Raw genomic sequence first — 8,225 nt, forward strand, 5'->3', positions numbered from 1 at the left:
TGCATTGACTACGACAATAATAATCCGAACTACGGAAGCGTACGAGTATAACGCTTGTACATTCCAAAGGAATTGCGTGAATGATTTTCGGACAACGAACTCGAAGCTGGTCGCATTACCGTGCGTTCTGTAGGCATTGATACCACTACCAGGGTACGGTCGGTCGGGCGCGACGTCACACAATATTCGCGCCGTGATTCAGACGGTTTTTGTTCTCGAAAAATAATTTGACTTTGTCCATGCTATCTTTCAAATCGTGTATAACTTTGTATAAGTTGTGTAAGGTCATCTGGCAGTTCCTCCTTGCACAGACGTAACCGCCGTGCTCCTTCCTGACGCGACCGATGACTAGAAATGATTGACAACTCGCCCGCGAGGAGTTTTATTTGCACCATGGAAATATAGAATGTTCCATTGCTGTTTATATGAGTAAACTCAATAAACATATAAAGAAGTAGGGAGTCTTTTCATGTGTACCTACACCAAAATTTTATCATACTTCCTTTTAACGTGTTAAATTTTCTTTTCTTCGCAAATAAACGTTGAGTAATTCAGTTGCGGGGAACATCTTAAGGCAATGCAAATGAAATCTAACATGGAAACAGCAGTTGGCAGTAAAACATATTGTAATATTGATGCAAAACCCAAAACATTTCAAAATCAAGTATGAGCATCTTGTATATTCCCATTACTAGGTCATGTGTGTATTTTGAATCCTTTACATAACGTATATCACAGAAATACAACTGACATCACCGAAATGGTGTCTTTACTTCAGTAATACATAATATAAATAACAGTTACAAACTGAAGCACTGTGTGATTTTTTCAAACTTATACTATTTGTACTTTAAATTTTTGACGTAACATAAGGTCGCGTTCCTGTTTACAGAATATATCTCTTGTTATTATGTTGTAGAAATTATAGCACTATCAGTGTTTAGAGTGCTGTTAAATAAATACATTCCTTTTGCGCTGTCACCATAAAAATATAGGCTTACAGAAAGTTTCCTGAGCACGACCATCGAGGGTTCTAGTATTTGAAAGAAGTGCAGTGTAACCAGGCCGGAAGGTATAATGTACCATTGTAGAATTGCTAAAGTCCGAGTAAGGCAGGCTGTTTTCCATTCATTATTCTAGAAAACCTGATTTTTGTCCTTTATGTAAGGCAGGCTGTTTTCCATTCATTATTCTAGAAAACCTGATTTTTTTCCCTTGTGCATGACTAATTCATTTATACAAAAAGTATGTACCCTGTAGTGAATTGCATGTTAATGTGAACAGGAAAAATATTTTGTGAAAAGAATAAAGATGCATATTGTTGTTACATAAGCAAATGTTTTCTCCCGTGTCTGTCTACTAGTCCTACAACATGCACAATGAAATCGAAAACTTGAATGATGATACCTAGAAATTGTGCATGATTCTTGCTTCGTTCGGTAATGCATCTTAACACACTTACACCTAATGATTAATTCAAGAACGTCGTCCAGTTATATGACGGAGAGAAAAAAATCAAAAATTATCTGTAAGCCCTAGAATTTCATTCGTTTTGGGCAGCTCTTTACGTTCATCAGAAAATCGGTATTTTTTCTGCTGTGATAATATACAATTCTGCTGGAAAAGTCTGATAGAATCTCCAAATACCACGATTAGAGAAGAATAGAATACTACTTGTTTGATAAATTAGACACTCAATGTTTAACAAAATTTACTCACATTTCTGGAATACTGTTTGTGTGCACTCACTTTCAAGATTTTGAAGTAAACGAAGTTTTACAGCATAATTTTTGTGAAAAGCGAGCTTTTGATTTTTCCCGATAGATCTAACATATCACATGGCATGCGGCAATTTTGAAGTATCTGTAAATTTTAGGTAATTTCTGTCTCCAATCCAAAGTAATGCATGCTTACCCGTGATGTTCATTCTTGTTGACGACAGATAAAGGTTTCATTTTACCTTACGTTCACTACCTTAAATGGTCAGCTTCATGGTCTATGCTGGTACTGTCTACTCATGCCATCTTTTAAGTCTCCATTTCGAATACTTCAGCTTCGTCATTTGGATGCCAATACGTGTCAGTAACCCACAAAATGCTCTTAGTTTTGTCAAATATTGCGATTCATTTTCAATGAATATTGACAAACAAAACTACCGGTTTGAGGAATCCTTGTCAATAACCCTTGCGTCATTATTATCATTGAATTTAGAGCAATTGGTTTAGTCATAAGCCCTACTCAGAAGGCGTCACGCTGCGTGCTTTGCTCAGCCAAATTAGTCGAGGATTTAGTTAGCCATTTTGCTTCACTGGAAATCATGCCGGTAGTTCACCCGTAGGCCTTGTGCTCAGAATATCAAGGAGAAATCATACATTTCTTGAAAACAACTCCAACTGTGATTCCATGATGACATATGTAGCCATGTGTTCTGCACATTATCAATCGCATATTGTACCAGGACTTATTTAATTCATTTGTCGGTAGAATTTAAAAATTGTGGGAATTACTTTAATTTCCATTTGATCACGACAAGTTTATGTTAATGTGACCTGTATCAATCAAACTCAAAAATTTTTAAGTGGGGTTATACAGGGAGTTAAACTTTGGTGTCTGTTAATGCAGTATGCGACTCGAAAGTGAACGACATACTTTTGCTTTAACTTATTCCTTAATGAAACTGTCAACCATTTTCTTACCAAATTAAGAATGAAAATCAGGGGTCACTGTGCAAATTGTGCAAGTAGAAACTAACATTTACCGATATTTGTAATTTAAAATGGCCTTTATGCCTGTTTTAACTCTATTCAACCAGGCAGTCATTCTCTATGAGAAAATAAAATTTTCGATTTTCACAAAAAAAACCCAAAAAACAAAAAAAAACAAATCGTGAAATATTTTCTTACTCCAATACTATCAACATTAGTCCCAACAAAAGGTAGATCAAAAAACAATTGTAACAATTTGAGTAGAAATATCTGTCTCCAACCTCAAGAAACATATCAAACTATTTGTATCTGTAGTATTGTAATAATTTAAACCAATCATAAAACGTTGTGGTTAATCTACAGATCGAATTTGAAAGCCATAAGTAGATGATTTGAAAAGGTTTTTGTAATTAAAAGCAAAACTGTTCTCAGGAATATAATATTAATAAGTCCAAACTAAAATGAAAACACAAATTTTTCCAAGAAGCACAATTATGATTATTTTGTTTTCACCTTAAAAAAGAAACGTCTGATTTTGTTTAATTGTTTTGGCAAAAAAAGAATGATACTTGAAGTTGGATTACATTATCAACCGAACTGATATTTAAAAAAAAAATTAACAGCGATTATTCGTATAGGAGATTTAAACATGGACGCTTTGTTCATTTTGTGCGAGTGGAATTTTTGTCTGGCAGAACCTTCAGAGCAAACGTCACAGCAATCCGACGTGTGCTGGTTTTGAAGAATTTATTCAGACACAAAATGGCAAAATTAAAAAGAATCGCATGGCAAATAGAAAATTAAAGAAGCCTACATTATATCTATCACTTATTCCGTACAACGCAAATATCAAAAGAAGGTCACTTAATTTTTCAGATCCTTTTTCATTAATTATCCCTTTCATACTTTTAAAAAGCACGAGAAAATTGTATATTGGAAGTAACATCTTAATTTGAACCAAACCCTATCAAATTTTCAGGATTTATCTTCATGCCAAAGTTGTTCTCATACTTAAGTAGTTCTCTGACAAACAAGCAAGCTAAAAAAATTTGCCTGCTTTTATGCTTCCAGGTGACAAAGCAAAACGAGTAATAGTCAAATGTCATTTTGGGTCACAGTCCCCCCAAAGTCTAGGTACATTTATCCTTCGCCAGTCAGAATCGATGAACGAACCATGTACACCAATGTCTTAACCAAGGCCCGTCATGTTGTAGGACTCTGTAGCAAAAAACATATCTAACCGTTCTGGCCTCTTGAGTTAACTTCCTGTCTTGAACTGTGCGGTGCTTTGTCGACAGTATTGGTGTATGACACTTGTATGGACTCACTGGATGGAACTCCTTATGGGGCAAGGGCTTTGTCTATTGGAAGAGATATCAAGACCACGTGACAAGAAATGTACACGATGTAAACCATTTTCACTTGATATTAAATGGTATTGCTAAAATTCTGAAATTTCTTTAAAAGGTGTCGAAACCTGTAGACATGACCTTCAGCATTGATTTCTTATTATTTTGACTAAAGTTTTACATTGAATACAGTTCTGTCAATCGACTGTATTTTAAATCAGCATCCTGTGTACTCAAGATGATGTAGATAACACATCGACAAAAAGAGGAACATGGGATAAAGTATACAATTTTGCTCATATTCTGAATGAATTTCTCTCTGACAAAGCAAGGAATATTCATACAAAATTTAAAGCTGCAAAGCAAGTGGTCCCTGAAAAGAATTTTTCTCAATAAAATGACAAAGATATTTTCAATATTTACAATAACACTCAATTTGGAGTGATTTCAATATATGTATGAGAACATGTGTAGGAACGTATAAGCTACATTTCAAAAATCAATGTAGTAAACATTTCAACCTGAGAAAATGTCACTTTTTACCAAAATGACGAAAACAAGAAATTGACTAAAATACAAAAGATAACAATCTGGCATGGTCAGAATGTATCTATACTAAAGGTAGCCAAAAATAAAAGGCAAGAGCATTTTGACCAGTAATTTTACAGTTCTAGCTTTCTTTCTCATTTTCACAGATTAGCTCATTTGCATATCTTCGGGATTTGCACTTTCATGTTAATGGCAGGAGCTCTGCAACTATGACCCATTTCAATACTAAATATAAAGGCAATATACAAAGTATTTTTAACAATCCATCCACCCACCCATCCATCCATCCATCCATCCAATTTATATGTACAGGCATGCATAAGCACGTATGTACGTCCGAGAAAGATAGATAGATAGATAGATAGATAGATAGATAGATAGATAGATAGATAGATAGATAAAGTATGAAGCATTTTTGACCATTGAGAGGCACATGATTACATTTCAATTACTGTTGTTCGTTTAATCGATCTTTCTTGCATAATTTAGTAAAAACCGGATTCCCTATATGAAACATGTAATTTGAGCATTTTTAGATCATAAAGTTGTCAAGTCGAAAAATAGTTCAAGGCTATTTTTATCTAATGATGATTATGTGGTACGCATTGAGTCAATATAGTCAGCTGTAAATGTACATCACAAATACAAATCAGTTATGAAAACAATTCACAGGCTAAGTTTTGTAGTATACAATTCTTTGGATAGGATAATCAACTCTTTTGGCACGACAATAATTCGAACCTGTGACTGCACCAAGGTTGTGAACGGTCGTCTATAATCATGGAATTGGTACTTGCATAATGCAATTTTTACTCATTAACCTGAATGATAGTATGACAATTGTTTTTTACGGGTTTGAAAACGGTTTATCCATATGATCAATCAATCAAACAATCTATCAGCAAAGTTTAAATAGCGCCAACATCCAAAACTAGTGTTCTGCTCTGTGACACTCAATTGCTAAACCACTGTATACTTTAGAGAACATGTACGTTTTCAGTTTTCCTTTGAAAGTTTCCAAGTCTGGAGATTTTCTGATGTCGAACGGTAGTGCGTTCCATGGTTTAGGTACCGCATTGAAAAATGCAAGGCTAACATAAATAATGGTTTTGTAGGTTGTATATGTGAAATGTTTCTTGATGGATAGAGTGTACGAATTGGAATATAGGGCTTGAGTAGATCAATGATATATGCAGGTCCTGGAGTCTAGTTGTAAATAGCCTTGAAAGTCAACAACAATGTTTTGTAGTACAATCATGAGACGAACTGGTAGGCAATGGAGGTGGGTGAGAATTGGGTGCACGTGATCGACGTAAATTTTCTGATGCGGGTGTCTGATCTCCCTGCAGCTTGAGTAGGTTGAATCAGGCCTTCTGTGTTATCTGATGGGAGTCAATCTACACATGAATTGCAATAGCCAAGTTTGGCTGCCAAAGTTATATGTATTAAGGATTGGCATACTTCATTAGTGAGGTAGCTTCGTATAGATCTGATCAGCTAGAGAAGGCTGTAGGTTGATCTGCAAGTGTATTAAATTTGCTGACTGCACATGTGATTGTTGTGAAAAGACAATGCCGATATTGCGAACAGTTGGGACGAGTACGATGGAAGTCGAACCAATGTTAACATGTTGACATGAGCAGGTGAGTGCAAAGTTGAACTTTGACCGAATCAGAAGGGCTTCTGCTTTTATTTTCGTTTAGCTGGAGTTTACTATGAGTCATCCATTCCTTGATGTCACAAATATTGTTTCGACTGAGAACAAGACTACAGGAGAGTCACGATGGGAAAATGAAAGATAAAGCCGGTTGTCGTCTGTATACCGGTTTAAGTTAAGATCATGCTGTGAATTAGATTTCCTAAAGGAGCAATGTAGACGGTGAACAAAAGAGGGCCTTGGATAGGGCCCCTATAGCACCCCGAAACTCGGTTCTGATGGTTCACTGATGATATCGTTGATTTTGATGGACTAGTCCCTCAGCGTTAAGTATGGGTTGAACAACTTGAGTGGAACACTGGAGATACCAAGATGAGAGAGTTTGTATAATGACTGAAAGTATCAAATACAGTAGAAATATCGCGGAGAATGAGAAGAAAACATCTGTCAGAGTCCTCGGATAAACAAATGTCATCGTGTAATTTCTGGAGAGCAGTTTCTGTGCTGTGAAATTTCCAGTATTTTGATTGAACTGGTAGATTGTAAATTTCAAAAATGTCGGTAATTCTCGGTAATGTAGAAGTTCAGTAAAGGTTTCTTGTGGAGTGGAGTGACGATTGCAGACTTGAACAGCTGTAGAACTGTGCCAATGTGACAAGACAGGTTGACAGTTTTTGTAAAGAATGGAAGTAGAGAATCGAGATATTTCTTAAGCAGTGAAGTTGAAATTGGGTCGAGGCAGCATGATTTTGTTGGCGAGCTGATTATGATTTTCCTAATATCCTCTGTTTGGACGGACTTGAATTGTGACAAACTGGATGAACTAAAGATTTCAAACTTGCTGTGAAGACTGGTTGACGTGTTCGAGTTGAGGTTATGACGTATGTCGGTGATTTTCTTGATGAAGTACTGGCTGAATCATTGTGTAAGATCGAGAATAGAAGTATAGATTGGTAGAGAAGTTGGCGTATTGATGATTATTGGATGGCTCTGAACAGTGTTATCTGGTTATCTGCATTGTCTTTTATTAGGTTGGTGTAATAGCTACGTATAGCTTGACGAATTAGCGTGTTGACTTGAAGACATTTCTCTCTTTAGATTTGAGGTGAATCTCCAATTCATAAGTGCGCCATTTGCGTTCTGTTGACCTTCGTTGTTGTTTTGCCTGGCGTACTTCAGTGGTGTACCATTTCGTGTTTTTGGTCTGATGGTTTCAATGTGTTTCGGTAAGGGGAGCATGTTGATTAAGAAGACTGGAGAGATTATTGTAGGTGGTGGCTTGAGCTAAATGTATATCACTTGGAGGGGGATGAAACTCAAGTTTGGTTATAATATTCCCAGAGAAAACATCGGTGTCAATGGACGAGATGCAGCATTAAAAGACTTGATGTTCCTAGAGTGGTGGTTTCTGTAGTTTAACTTTGGGATGGACAGGATTGTGATCAGAGGGACTTGGATGACAGACATCTATGTAATCAATGACAGACTCAGAGTTTGTGATGATTGAGTCCAGCATATGGCCACGGATATGAATTGAAGACTGTACCCATTGTTTCAGGCCACAGGAGTCTATATCATCAGTGAATTTCCTTGTGTCAGGATTTTGTGGTTCATCAATGTGCTGGTCAAAATCACCAACAATAAATAAATAGGTGGCTTTCACATGAACTGAAATGTTCAAGTAGATCATCAAACTCTGACAAGAATTGCTATGTAGTTAATTTATTCTTCTTATTTGGTGGTGGACGGTGTACTATGATCAGTTTGATCGAGATGCCATGGTATGAAAGAGTAGCTGGCGTTGCCTCGAAGGATTTGAAATTTAATTGTTTTCCATGAAGACTGTTTAATTACTGATTTCCAACACCACCGCAAGATGACGCATTGCGAGGTGCTTGTCAAAATGAGTATCCTGGATGAGTGCATTCATAGATTGCATATCTATTAATGTCTTTCAACCATGTT

The sequence above is a fragment of the Ptychodera flava genome, assembly GCF_041260155.1.
Source record: "Ptychodera flava strain L36383 chromosome 23 unlocalized genomic scaffold, AS_Pfla_20210202 Scaffold_24__1_contigs__length_23054250_pilon, whole genome shotgun sequence".
In the NCBI taxonomy this organism is placed as follows: Eukaryota; Metazoa; Hemichordata; class Enteropneusta; family Ptychoderidae; genus Ptychodera; species Ptychodera flava.